This window comes from Ascaphus truei, chromosome 2, assembly GCF_040206685.1.
Source record: "Ascaphus truei isolate aAscTru1 chromosome 2, aAscTru1.hap1, whole genome shotgun sequence".
Taxonomy (NCBI): domain Eukaryota; kingdom Metazoa; phylum Chordata; class Amphibia; order Anura; family Ascaphidae; genus Ascaphus; species Ascaphus truei.
The window spans coordinates 347,987,882-348,002,425 of record NC_134484.1 but is presented as its reverse complement, the minus strand read 5'-3'; positions in this window follow the sequence as shown (position 1 = coordinate 348,002,425).

The window sequence follows — 14,544 nt, the reverse complement described above, 5'->3', positions numbered from 1 at the left end:
CAACCGATGTGGAAGGTGGTCCAACCTTAAAATAATTTTGGAAGGGTTACAACATTGTCCATGCAGTTAGAAACATCGGAGAGGCATGGAATGAGGTGAAACAATCCAATTTAAATGGAGTTTGGCGTAATTTGTGCCCTGATTTTGTGTCTGATGTCCAAGGCCTTACAGAGACTGTTGCAGAAGTTATAGAAACTGTTGTGCAAATGGCCAGAGATCTCAACTTGGAGGTGGAAACCGAGGATATTGAGGAGTTGCTCGCCTCACATTCTAACGAGTTGAGCAATGAAGACCTCACGCAATTAGAAGAGCAAAAAATTGCTGAAGAGGAGGCCCACCAATCTGCTGATGTGGCACAGCCACAGCCACGTAAATCATTGTCAAGCAAAATGTTGGCTGCGGCATTCAAGCACATTGATAGCGCACTGGCCATATTTGAGGACAATGACCCTAACATTGAACGGAGTTCAACAGTCAGTCGTGGGGTGTCTAACCAAATCAGCTGCTATAGAGAGATCTACACGCAGAAAAGGAAAGGATCTGTCCAGACTTCAATGAAGAGATTCTTCAAGAGGCCGAAACCTTCAACTCCACATACATCACCTCCAAAAAGTCCGTTGTCTGTTGAAGATCCCCCCCAACCCCCAATCATCTTCCTCCAATAATTGATGTGTTTTTTTTGCTCATGTACATTTCTGTACAGAATACAGTATAGTTTTATTTTTATTTTACAGTTCTGGAATCAATAAATATAATGTTTCCATCATAATCTATGTGTGCTGCATATCTTATTGCTTGAGTAACATTTTCTATGTATTTTAGCATTAAAAATGCCTTCAGGAACGGAACATTTGATTTAAACAGTGTTCCTATTGAAAACGGGTTTCGCTTTACGACGCTTCGCTATCCGACGCCATTTTGAGTAACGCATTGCGTCGGATAACCGAGGACCGCCTGTAGTTTACAAAATGAAAATCCCAAATATTCTGCCTCAGAAAACAAAAACCATATTTCAAATGTACCCTTCAACTCACTAAGAAAACTTGTAGAGGAAATTGACACTAGATATAGACGTTTGTTAAAGATTCGGTTGCACTGAATGGGGTTGGTTTTAAAGATGTTTGAAAGATTTGTCTCGTTGTCGTTTATTTCACGTAGCATTTTATTATATGCTATGAATGGACAAACAGGCTGAAGAAGTGGCTCCACGCTAATGTCTCTGGCTTTGAAGAGGGTGAAACCGGTTCAGATCTCAGTGTCAGCTCCTTGTGACCTTGGTCATGTCAATCTTCTTGTGCCTCAGGCACTGAAATGACTTGTATGCTCTACAGAGCAGGGACTAGGATGTTTGTGTTAGGTCTAGTTAACATTTTTGAAGATTTAAATCTTTGTGTATAAAATTGCCATCAACGTAAAGGTTAATGAGTTTAATAATTAATAATCGGTCCTAATTACTGATTTTAGTATTTTGTCATTCCTACCAATTACTGCAAGTCTAGTTCACCAGCATGATGGAGACATACAGTAGGCCACACTTTCATCATATTTTACTCTATTATGCCAAACAGAACAGACATTGGCAGGCATGTCACCTGCATGAATCAAATATCCCCCTTTTTCTCTATATTGTATATGGCCCTGTACCTCTGCCGGGGGCTGGCTGCAGCAGGACATGCAGCCGTGTCCGCAGCTCCGCCAGGGGGAAGAGAGTGGGGGCTGCTCTGGTCATGTACCTCTGCTGTGGGGGAGCTGCTCAGGAGACTCAAACAGAACCCACTGTGTCCGCAGCTCCACCGTGGGTGGTGGGAGTCAGGATAGGGAGGGGGGGGGGGTGAGGACACAGACAAAGACATACCACACACAGAAAGAAAGACACACACACTGACTGACACACACACTGACTGACACACACACACTGACTGACACACACACACACACACACACACACACACACACACACACACACACACACACACTGACACACACACACACACACACACACACACACACACACACACACACACACACACACACACACACACACACACACACACACTGACTGACACACACACATACACTGACACACACACACATACACTGACACACATACCTCCGCAGGGGGGCTGGCTGCCACAGGGGACACAGCCCGCAGCTCTGCCGGGGGGGAGACTCAGACAGAGCCCCCGTGCCCGCAGCTTTGCCGGGTGGAGGGAGTCAGGAGAGAGGCGGGCAGAACACAGAGAGAGACATACACACCACACACAGAGAGAGAAACACACACACACGACTGACACACACACCCAAGAATTTCAGTTACTATAAATATAGACGTGCAAATAGCTAAAACATGCGGTCAAAATTCTTTGTGTTTTGGAACTGAAATTGTGTTTTGATTTTTAATTAAAAACATCACCATCACAAATACAATTTCTGTGACAAAAGACAAAGAAGTTTCACTTACTATGCGCGTGCACAGCACACACAGCTTTTTTTTATGACATAGCTACTGCAGTAACAGACCCCATAGTGTAGTAGCTACATCTAAAGGGCGCCCAAAGGGTTAAATCTGGCCGTTCCAATGAGCACCAACTGTTTGCGCACAGCTTGTCACCACTTTCAGCCCTTGACTTGCTGTTGCTAAGCAACCTCTCAGCTGGCACCTCAAGTTTCAGATTTAGAGAAAGACATGCTAAAATAAGAAAATAAATGAAGCTTTGCAGTGATTAGAGGGCAAATAGATACAGAAGAGAGTAGCAAAAGGTGTATCCTCGTCTCCAGCACTTCTGCTGCTTGAGCTGTAAAGCAGCAATCTGCTGGAAATTGCCATAAATAAATAAAATAAATGTCTCCTTTCTTTTTGTCATTGTAAAATCCTTTTGCTGCTGTAGCAACCCCTGTCTTTTTTCAATTCTGGAGATATCAGTTGTTGACCATTTTCCTCTCTCTGGGAGGTTAACATTCCCCCCTTCCATTCACGCTCATTAAGACAGACGTTGTCATGGAAACAGCTGATGCCAATGAAATAACAGTGGGAAACTGCAATAACTGAAGATTTGGAAAAAATGGAGTGAGAAATAAATCAGCACAACTTGAGCTATCAGCCTATATGACCTCATTTTAATTTTTTTTAAAGGAAAAGCCTACTTAAACCTCTGTACTGTGAAATCGACATACACTGTGTACATCATGAGGGCCAGCACGCTAGTGTCCCTTATGATGTACCAATGTACGTCATGGCACTATGCTTGTTTTTTAGGGATAGATTGCGGTTAGTGCTCCAACTGCGATCTGCAATGAAGGGGAAGAACCTCCCATTCTGTTGACGTCACTGGAATGACTTTGAGATCAACAGAAAGAGCCGGATGGGACCGTGGTCAAGGAGGGGTTAATAAGAAATGTTGCAAGTTGGGATACTTCTCATTGGACCAGCATAGACGTTCTTATTAAGCTTGCTCGTTTGCATGTAATGGACTGAATATATAAAGGTTATATCTTGAGAAAGAACATGAAATTACTCAAAAAGCTTCCAAACAGATGTAGCAGGACTTAATGTCTCCGGCTGAAGAAGCAAAAAGCCATGGGAGATAGTGCTGTCGCGACGTCGCTGCGGGGCGGGGGGAGGCATGGGGGGAGGGTCCGTGCTTCTGGATTGGGTCCCCCACATCGATGATCCTCTCTGGTGCCTTGGCAGCCACAGTTGCAGTCACGCAGCTTGCCCTGGCGACGGAGACATGATATCCTGCTACATCTGTATAACATATTTTAGACCAATAACATATATCACAATAATCACAAACATATTTTCGCTAGGGCTAGCATTGCTGTCAGGAATATGTGATAAAGACGAAGGCTGGCATTATTCGTGTGACAGGGATATTTTCTGATAATATTACATTTATAGCCCAGAATTTCCTAATATTAATAATGACTGAGCATTATACATAATTATATACAATGGGGTGTTTTTTATTATTATGAATATTAAAAAAAAATATATATAAATAAATATATATATATTTTTAAATTATTTACCCATAAAATTCCTAGTGTACTAGCTTCTGTTGTCTTAATCTACGTCTTTAATAACCTGTGACCATTCGTTGCCTGTGGCACTGAGATACTGTAGTTCGAATCTACAATAAGAATGAGTGTGTGCTAAACGTGTGTCTTTGTATACCAAGCTTCCAATCACTCATTTGCTAAATTGTACAATTATTTGTTGATGCTTCTGCTGTTCATGTTTTAATTTAAGTGCATTTTCCATTTGTTGGTGATTTAAACATCCGTCTAAGAATCATAGGCCCTTATTCATTATGCTGCCCTGTGCTAGAAAATATTTTAGTTTCATTCGCTTGAATTGAGCAGAACCCTTTCCCAGCACAACTATCCAGCATACTTTATGGATCAATGTGGTCTTCTCTGGGGTATTTGATTTTATGTCAAGTAAGCTGTGTTCTCGTTTTAGTTTTTTTTCCCAGAATACAGTCGTATCCTATTTTGCAGATCATAGCAGCAAATGACATTGAGAGGGATTCAATTACATAGAGCAAACCAGACAGACCCTGGTTCTTATGTACAGTAAGCCGAGAGCTTATCACAAAGTAAGGAAGCAAGACAAAAAGCTCAAGCAAACAGTTGCCGTTGACTATTTAATTTACAGTACTCCATTGAATAAACATTAGTTGCTTTGCTTTCCCTTTGTAACAATTTATAGTGCAAAGTTCAATTAATCCTATTAACCAGAAAGTTAGACCCGAAGAAGAGGATTCTAAGCACTTGAAAGATCATGTACAACAACAAGTTGTGTGAAGTTTCATTATTGTCCTAATAAACTATATTAAAACCGTGAAATATTCACACATAACCAAAAGATAATTTGTGGATTATTGTTTGTGTTTCCCATGGCTTAACTTTTGAATCAATGTTTCTTTGAACCTAAAATTTCAACCTAAAATTTGTATGTGTATGTGTATGTGCATGTGAAAATGAACCAATGCATAATTTACTCATTATGTACCAAAGTGCTCTGCGTGAATAAAAGAATATTTGAATACAGAGCTCAACTCTGAATTCGTGAAACTCACACAGAGTATGACTGGTTTGAAAAACCTATATTCTGCATCAATCTGTTGAACTGTAATATTTTCTGGGCCAACTAATTAATTGCTTATCTAGGGAAATAATCCAGTGTTTAATGTTCAGAAGGTAATAGCAGCAGGCAAATACCCAATCTTGTTTTCATCCCATTATCATTCCCACACTCCTCAATGACTTTTTAAATAGAGTGAAGAGTGTGCCAGGCAAGGCTTAAACAGCACTGCTGGTGATTTAGCTTCCCATTAAGTTCTCAATTTACAGCATTATTTCAGATGCTTTGCATTTGAATATTCATCGGAAATTAAACAGCATGCAGTAATGGTCTCAGTCCAAATGAAAATTTTGAAAGCAAAGTTCTGTTTTGAGAAGACGAATGCTGCAAATATTTTAGCTATGTAGTTTCTTAATGTCATTAGTTTTAGACATGTAAATATGACTTTTTGATTCTACTATAGTCTAAAACATTTCATTGTTGACTCTCTCTTCAGTTGTAGTAGACTTGATCAACTTTCCTCTAGACATCCCAGCCAGGCTATGCTCCAAGGATACAATGTGTACTTGGTAATTCATCAGTTTTTTTCTAAAATTGGGGTTGGAACTTCCTTAATCAAATGATAGCTGCATATCTATATTTTTATGCTCTGAATGAAAGAAATACTGTTTCACTTTGGCATATCCACATTTTTTCCTAAATTGTCATGGTAGAAGGTCAATTTGTAACCCTCGACAATCAGAGGTGCCTCTAAAGAAATGTGTTAGGGGAGCCCTTGTCAGAAAATGTATTACAATTACTGTGTTAGATGGTTATCCGGAAACTAGCAGCAGCTAGTGAAAGCGTTGTAAAGCAAACCCCATTTAATGAGCGGCAGCAATCCATTCCGGTGTCAGATAATCCATTTGGCAGAATGCATTGTGACGTGTTGGATAATCAGTTCAGCGGAATGCATTGTGACGTGTTGGATAATCAGTTCAGCGGAATGCATTGTGACGTGTTGGATAATCAGTTCAGCGGAATGCATTGTGACGTGTTGGATAATCAGTTCAGCGGAATGCATTGGGATGCGTCGGATAATCCGTTTTGCGGTGTACATTGTGACGCGTTGGATAATCCGTTCTGCGGAATGCATTGTGACGCGTTGGATAATCCATTTGGCAGAATGCATTGTGACGCGTTGGATAATCTGTTCGTCGGAAAGCAAGGACCGCCTGTATTAATACATATCTTGTTTTACATTTAAATTATTGCGTGCCATATTCACTAACCACTGCTACTCCATAAGACACCTTCCAGCACGGCTTAGAAAGTATGGCTAATTGTGCCCCATTCAAGCAAATGGGTTGTAAGGTGTCTATCAACACAGGAAGGTGTGTTATGAAGTAACACTGCTTAGTAAATATGACACTTTGTGAGGACTGGATACATGGAAACCTCCATCTTTAGACAAACTAAAGTAATTAAAGCTTGGGGAAAGTAAATTACATTCTGGACAACATATGTAAATTTAAAAATATATACATATACACATACAAATGTCAGAGTGATATAATGTATGTAATTACTTACAGTTACATGTTTTATGGATGCTACAGTTTAAAACAAAGTATGTTGTTTTTATAGTGCACCCACATATTCAATTAAAGCTGTATAACTAGTATCTATTCTGTTTATACACTTTTGTTTCATTTTATACTTTATAATTCCTAAGCTTTTGCCCCTTTTTATATTGGCTTCTGATTTCTATGCAATAAATTGCCTATTTAATGATTTCTAATGACTTGGTAAAAAAACAAAAAACGAACAGAGTATCCTATATTTGTTTAAGCTTAAATCTGCAATGTTTTTGTAAAATAATATCTTTGAAAGACTCCTACATTAAACTGTAATTTATATTTCTGAAGACTTTACCTAATATATATATGCAAATGAGCACTCAAGTGCCACCTTTTGTCTTACGCTCGTATTAGACAAGCAAATCCTCAAGCCAATGCATACTGTTTTAAACACAGCTTTTAGACAGAGGCTGGGATGAGATGCAAAGCCATTAAACCCACTCACAGACATGTTTCAACCTTGATGGGTATCATCAGTGTGAGGTTGATTGTAATCGCTAAGCTGGTTTGAGACTATAGACTAGGTAATCACCACAATTATTAAGGTTATGGTGGGTAAAAAAAGTGACAAAAACCCTCCACAGTAAAGCATAAAGCAACTGTAAATATTACTGTATGCTCATTTGCATGTCTTAGACAGGTCTGCAACCCTGTCTTTCCCCATTATTAATAATTGTGGTGATTACCTAGTCTATAGTCTCAAACCAGCTTAGCCATTACAACCAACCTCACACTGATGATACCCATCAAGGTTGAAACATGTCTGTGAGTTTAATGGCTTTGCATCTCATCCCAGCCCCTGTCTAAAAGCTGTGCTTAAAACAGCATGCATTGGCTTGAGGATTTGCTTGTGTAATACGAGCTTGAGACAAAAGGTGGCACTGAGTGCTCATTTGCATGTCATTTCCCAGAATCCCTTGCTGCAGTGGAAGCTCTGTATGCTGGGCGATAATGGGGAAAGACAGGGTTGCAGACCTGTCTAAGACATGCAAATGAGCATACAGTAATATTTACAGTTGCTTTATGCTTTACTGTGGAGGGTTTTTGCAACCTATATATATATATATATATATATATATATAAAAAGTGGAGAGCAATTTTTTATTAAGATTTTCACATATTTCAAACCTAAAATATTATTAGATCTTAATCTAAGTCTTAATAATATATACAGATAACCTGATCCAACAAATAACACAAAAACATGATACTTGATAAATATTTATTTACATTAGCCAAGGCGAGAGTGGACTGCAGATCCTTGGATGATACTCTGGGGCTCTTTGTAACTTTCTTGATGATTTGCCAGTTTGTTCTTGGAGAGATATTGGTAGGATGACAGCTCCTGGGTAGAGTGACTGTAGTCTTGAACTTTCTCCATTTGTAGACTATCTGTCTCACAGTGTATTGGTGGAGCCCCAAATCCTTAGAAATGGTTTGTAACCATTTCCAGACAGATGAGCATCAATAACTGCTTTTCTGAGGTCCTCAGAGATTTCTTTTGATCGTGGCATGACGTGTTTCTACACACCTGTACGGTGAATACCAAACTCACAACGTTTTTGATCTTTATATAGGATGGGATTTCCCAAACTCACCCCATAATATCTACCTAATTATTTAAACACCTGATTCTAATTATCCCCTTTAATTTAGCGGATACAACCAGGGTTTCACTTACTTTTGCACATACTCTGACTCTTAATTACACATTTTTGGTCTAATTCATGCATCATTTTATTTAAAAAGACATGGAATTGGTTAATATAAACCATATATGTATATATATATATATATATATATATATATATATATATATATATATATATATTTGTCAATGAAAGACAGAACATACATTGACACCTGTTTAAATGGTAAATTGAGGTTATAATGATTTAAAAAATGTTAATAAGATTAAACTAGATTACTAAAAGACTGTTACGTCGTGAATATTTGTTTGACTTACAAAAGGCAGAAACAAATATAATGTAAATTAAATGTACTTTTGATTTTCATAATGCATTACATGTAGGAAAAACATGTTATGTGCAGCATGAAGGGCTATAACACATTAATAAGCAAATTGCACATAAATAATATATGTACCCCTCTGTGCCTCTTGGCTCACATTTGAAAGATTATGGGACATATTTACTAGATGCCCTCCATGCTAGAAGACAAGACAATCACTTAAATGGGCTGTAATGGGCAATGTTTATGGTCATCACCTTCTCTTTAATCATCGACTCATCTCCTTCATCTTAAACATTTATAGATGTCTGCATGTCATCGGCTCTGCCTCCTTCTCCACTGACACCTCTGTGGCAGGCACCTACCTAAAATCAACAGACATCTATGTACCAAAATCTGTTATTTATCTTGCAATACAAATCTTAAAGATAGATTTACAAAGAAAATTGTTAGTGTTCTTAAACTTGAACAGCCTAAAATACTGTGTATGTGAGCTATGGAATGTACTGGTGTCTATCGTTCAATAGGAATAAGTGTATTTCCATAATAAATACTCTACGGAGCATATGCCAAAACATAATTTTTGGTGTTGTGTTTCGTTATCCACCCAATGTTAAATCTTTTTTTGTACTCAATCTGTAAAAAAATGTGTCAAATAGCCTGAAAACTTATATAAGTTAACCATGCCTATGCATATCTATCTTAGGGATATGTGTCTTTTGAGGCATAATTTGTAGTAATCAAAAATAGATCACATTTAGAATAAAGCAAGGCTCACATGTCAGGAGACTAATAAAAAGAAATAACAAATTCACTGGGAAAAAGCAGGCCATTTTTTTTGCATTGATGAATGGCTGTTTTGCTGGGAGAAAATTACACTTTGATATAATATACATTTCATTTATATTGATCTACGGTTATCTTCAGGCTCATTCCATGCTATCTATATGTCAAGCAGAAACCTCTCCAGTAGATACAGGATTTTGTTCTGCATTTCTTGGTTAGTGTTTTAGTGGATTAAGCTGAAAATGAATCATGTTGTTTTGTAAAGATTTATGACTGAAACGTTTGATGCGCTTTACTTGACGGAGCCAATATTTAAGTATATGCAAGAGAAGTAAACCAGTTTTTGTAACTCATAACATATTTTAGAAGTTAAATCTCCTATGCCCACCCAGTCTTAATTCATATCCTTACTAGCATTCTTTTTTTTACAGTTCACGTATTTACAAGGTGGTCTGTGTAATACTGTAATACTCTCAACCTTAGAAGGCTTTGCAAGAATTCTTTAGCTAATTACATTTTCCATATTCACACAGACAAAAAGTCTATAGATGCTGAAAAAATGCATTGTAAGAACATGTGCAATGTAGGTAAATGTCCCTGCACACTGCAAAGGAACACATTCTTTAGCAAAAGACTAACATAACTTAAAGCTGCATTTCCACTGACCAAAGTACAGTTGGGTTGCAATATAAACCGTATAATCACTCTAGTGACACATTCTCTTGTGTTTTTCAACATGTCTTTTTCAGAATTTAAGATAATTTTCTTAGCATTCGACATGTTGGCCTTGAATGTCAAACTACAAAGAGCAAATATTAGGAAATCCAAAATCCAAACCTAGTTGGGGAGCTATACAAAAGTGGACCTTGAATAGGAGAATATAGTGATTCCTGTGATGCAGCAAAGAGAGTGTTCAGTAGTAAGCGTGAAACTAATGTGAGAGAAAAATGCAAATTTTTAATAAAAAATTGATGACAATGTAACTATCATATAAACTAAAACAGAATGTAACATCTATAAATCTCTATATACTGTATGTACGACCGAAAAATAAAATAAAATATATATATATAATTTGCATGTCATTTCCCAGAATCCCTTGCTGCATAATTGTGATAATGGTGAAAAGCAGGGTTGCAGACCTGTCTAAGACATGTGAATGTGCTCACAAGTAATATTTTTATATGATTATATATATATATATATATATATATATATAATTTTTTCTTTAACTGAACAAATCGTGCATTGGTTTTAAATATATATGTGCTTTGTCTTTAACAAGTGTCAAGTGTGCATCATTTCTGACAGAATAAGAATAGTTCATTTTACTGTTTCCAATCTAACAAAGATTATTTCTGATATTACTGTATCAGATAATATTACATATATGAGTTAGAGGCTCTTAGTGCATTAACCTTAACTCTAGGACATTTACAAAGGCACTCAGATTATCATTTCTCATGAGAGACATAATTTGTATTCCAGCTGGTTCTGGAAATTGTATTATAATGCAGCATGATCTAGCTGGAAGGATCACTTAAGATAAATCAGTTGGGTAATTCAGCATTAAAACTATTAACAAAGATATAGGAATTGAATGTACTCATAACCTTTTTCTGGATGAAAGGCTTGACAGGAAAAGAAAATGAAAGGCTTTTGCTGCTGGTGTTTTGATTTCAGCTAAGGCACGGACAAACTAGTTCAGACCTTATCTGGTTGAGGTCCGATTTCTCTTTCCATTTATCTATGTCACTTCAGAAGTGAAATATAACCAACTCTGTTCACAAGAATTGTGAATACCTGAAGTATGTCTTTATCTATTTGACTTCAAAAATAATTCTCATGTCTCATATCTATCAAAAACATTTAGCAAAAAAAGGTTGGAATCAGTACCAGCTTATAGATAATGGTCATCAACGTATGTTGTTATTTTGTTTGAGATATATATATATATTGCATGTAACAGGGGTGGCCAAAAAGATAAAATACTGTTATATTTGTAAAGCTACTGTTTTGTTTGACACTAGGAGCTAGTGATATTTTGACTACCACCCGTCCATCTCCCATAGCGTCTCTCTGTCACTGTATGTGTGTGTTAGTGTATATCTGTGACACACAGACAAACATACGTAGAGTGACTCACACAGACAGACTCTCCCACAGGGCCGCTGACAGGGGGGGCGGGGGCAGCCAGGACTTCTATCCCAGACCCAGCGCCTGTGGGGGGCCCGGCGGCTGGACAAAGTAGTTGCCGCTGGGCCCCGGCTCTCCCCCAGCTGTGGACCTCCCTCACTGCCTTTTGCACGCCGAGCTTCTAATGCTGGCGTGGGATGGGCCTATCTGATGTCAGTGTGCCAGAAGCAAGCTGGGCCTTAGCTTCGGGCGTGCACCGGCACGAGGGGGAGTCTCGGCACACGCACTAGCATTGGAAGCACGTGGGACAGTTAGATAGGGAGGCCCCGCAGCTGGGGGAGAGCCGGGGCCCAGCGGAAACTACCCTGTCCAGCTTCTGGGGCCAGTCTGAGACCACACCAAGGTAAGTGTTTTTTTTTATATGTATTGGGGGTGTCTTTTTATATGTATTGGGGGAGGGTATATTTTTATATGTATTGGGGGAGGATATATTTTTATATGTATTGGGGGAGGGTATATTTTTATATGTATTGGGGGAGGGTATATTTTTATATGTATTGGGGGAGGGTATATTTTTATATGTATTGGGGGAGGGTATATTTTTATATGTATTGGGGGAGGGTATATTTTTATATTTATTGGGGAGGGTATATTTTTATATGTATTGGGGGAGGGTATATTTTTATATGTATTGGGGGAGGGTATATTTTTATATGTATTGGGGGGAGGATATATTTTTATATGTATTGGGGGTGTATTTTTATTATGTATTGGGGGTGGGGGTAATTGTATATGTATTGGGGTGGGTGTATTTTTATATGTATTGGGGGGTTGGGTGTATTTTTATATATATATATTTTTTTTATAAAAATGTCTTACCTCACATTTTCAAGTATGTCCTGGGCACAGAAATATAACAATAGATGGTTACATTAAAGGAACAGAGATTACGTATTCAATTCACAGACATTTCATGTAAAGAGAGTTGGAGAATTGGGTACAAGGGATTTTGTGTTTCAGATTGCTTGGTGAGTTTCAGATTGAAATAGAGAAGCTTTAACATCACCAAACATCAGTGAACGGCAGCAAATGGCTCACACCCATAGCTGCCCTTCGGCTGCGGCAAAGGCTGTCCGCCTTTGGGGCGACGCAGATGTACAGCGAAGGGGTTCAGAATAAATGCAGCTGCGAATACATATACATAATTCTCTTGGCTCATTAACATTCTAGTGGGTGGGGTTGACATTCCACAAAGTAAAAGCAAATGTTAACCCTTATAACGCTGGTCCTGTGCAGAGGGGAGCAGCTCTTGGGCAGTCCCTTCAGGTGTCCGCCTTTGGGGCGATGCAGATGTACACTGAAGGTTGTATTTGGGGGGGGGGGGTGTATTTGTATATGTATTGTGGGGGTGGGTGGGTGTATTTTTATATGTATTGGGGGTATATTTTTTATATGTATTGGGGTGTGAGTATATTTTTAAATCTATTGCGGGTGATGCATTTTTATATGTTTTGTGTGTGGGAGTGTATTTTTATATGTATGGGGGGTATATTTTTTATATGTATTGGGGGGTGGGTGTATTTTTTATATGTATTGGGGGATGGGTGTATGATTATATGTATTAGGGGTGGGTGTATTTTTATATTTATTGGGGGTTTGGGTGTATTTTTATATGTATTTGTGGGTGGTTGTATTTTATATTTATTGGGGGATGTATTTTTTATATATATTGGGGGTGTATTTTTTTTATATGTATTGGGGGTTGGTGTATTTTTATATGTATTGTCCATCGGCATCCACCTTCTGTACCACCCCCTTTCTCACTAGGGTCCACAGGTCCAGATGCAACCGTCGAAGGAAGTCAGACACCATCTCTCTTTCTTTCTGGGCCAAAGCGTGGAACCTGGCCATCAGCGCAAATGCATCCACAGGAACCCCATACACTTTGGTAAGGGAGTAGATGGGCCGCAAGCAGCATAACAGTGTCCTCTCTACGTGGCAGTGGGCATTCAGCACCTATAGTCTCTGCACCACTCACCACTAGGGACAAATCGGTCTCCGTAGAACGAACGATGGAAGTACCAGCCGGTACCTCGGCAGGAGACACCTCCACGTCATTCTGCTGGGCTGTAGCACTCGCAATGCTCGGCTGGGCAGAGGCAATCACAGGAACCTCCCATCATAGGTGCGGCATGTCCGCCTCCTCAGGAATTTCCTCCGCAGCCATGGAGGGTCTCTGCTCGGACGAGGCCACCATAGAAGCCGCCAAAGGGTCTTGCAGCAATATCTTGGTGGTCAAGGAAAAGGGGCCTCGGACATGGGCATCCTCTCTAGATGCCGCCACCCCAGACTCTGGGCTCACGTTGTAATACTCTCCGCACAGAGTGGCCCCCGAATTCCTCAGTAACGGATGAAAAATCTCGTATATCATGTCCATATAGACCTTTTCCGCACTTGCCGTAGCATTGTCCATTAACTTTTGCAGCTGATGAACATAGGGATAGGAGCTGCTTGGCCCTTCGTCCGGATGGAGAGCGGACATAGGCTGGTCCCAGGCCTCCTGCACTGGCCGAAGGTAGGGCACATCACATCGATCACAACAGGACGTGACTTCCAGCCCTCCTCCGGTTCGATGGCACCACGGCACAGGAGCTGTCGAGTCTTGGCCATCATGAGATATTCACAAGAGTCCTCCAGGCAGTTCGAATAACTGGGCCAGGATGTCAGCCATTTGAAATTTGGAGATGGCCGAGCACTGATCAGACAACGGACTTGTGTGGTAGTTACCACGTGAGTCCGCTGGGTGTGATAGCTGCATCCGGCTACACTCCACATGGCCACCACTAGATCCTTGTCTCCTCACCCTGGTGGATCCGGGAGTCCCAGGCATTGTAAAAGGAGTGCGGCCAGGGCTTTCACGCCAAGCCACACATACTCTGCAAA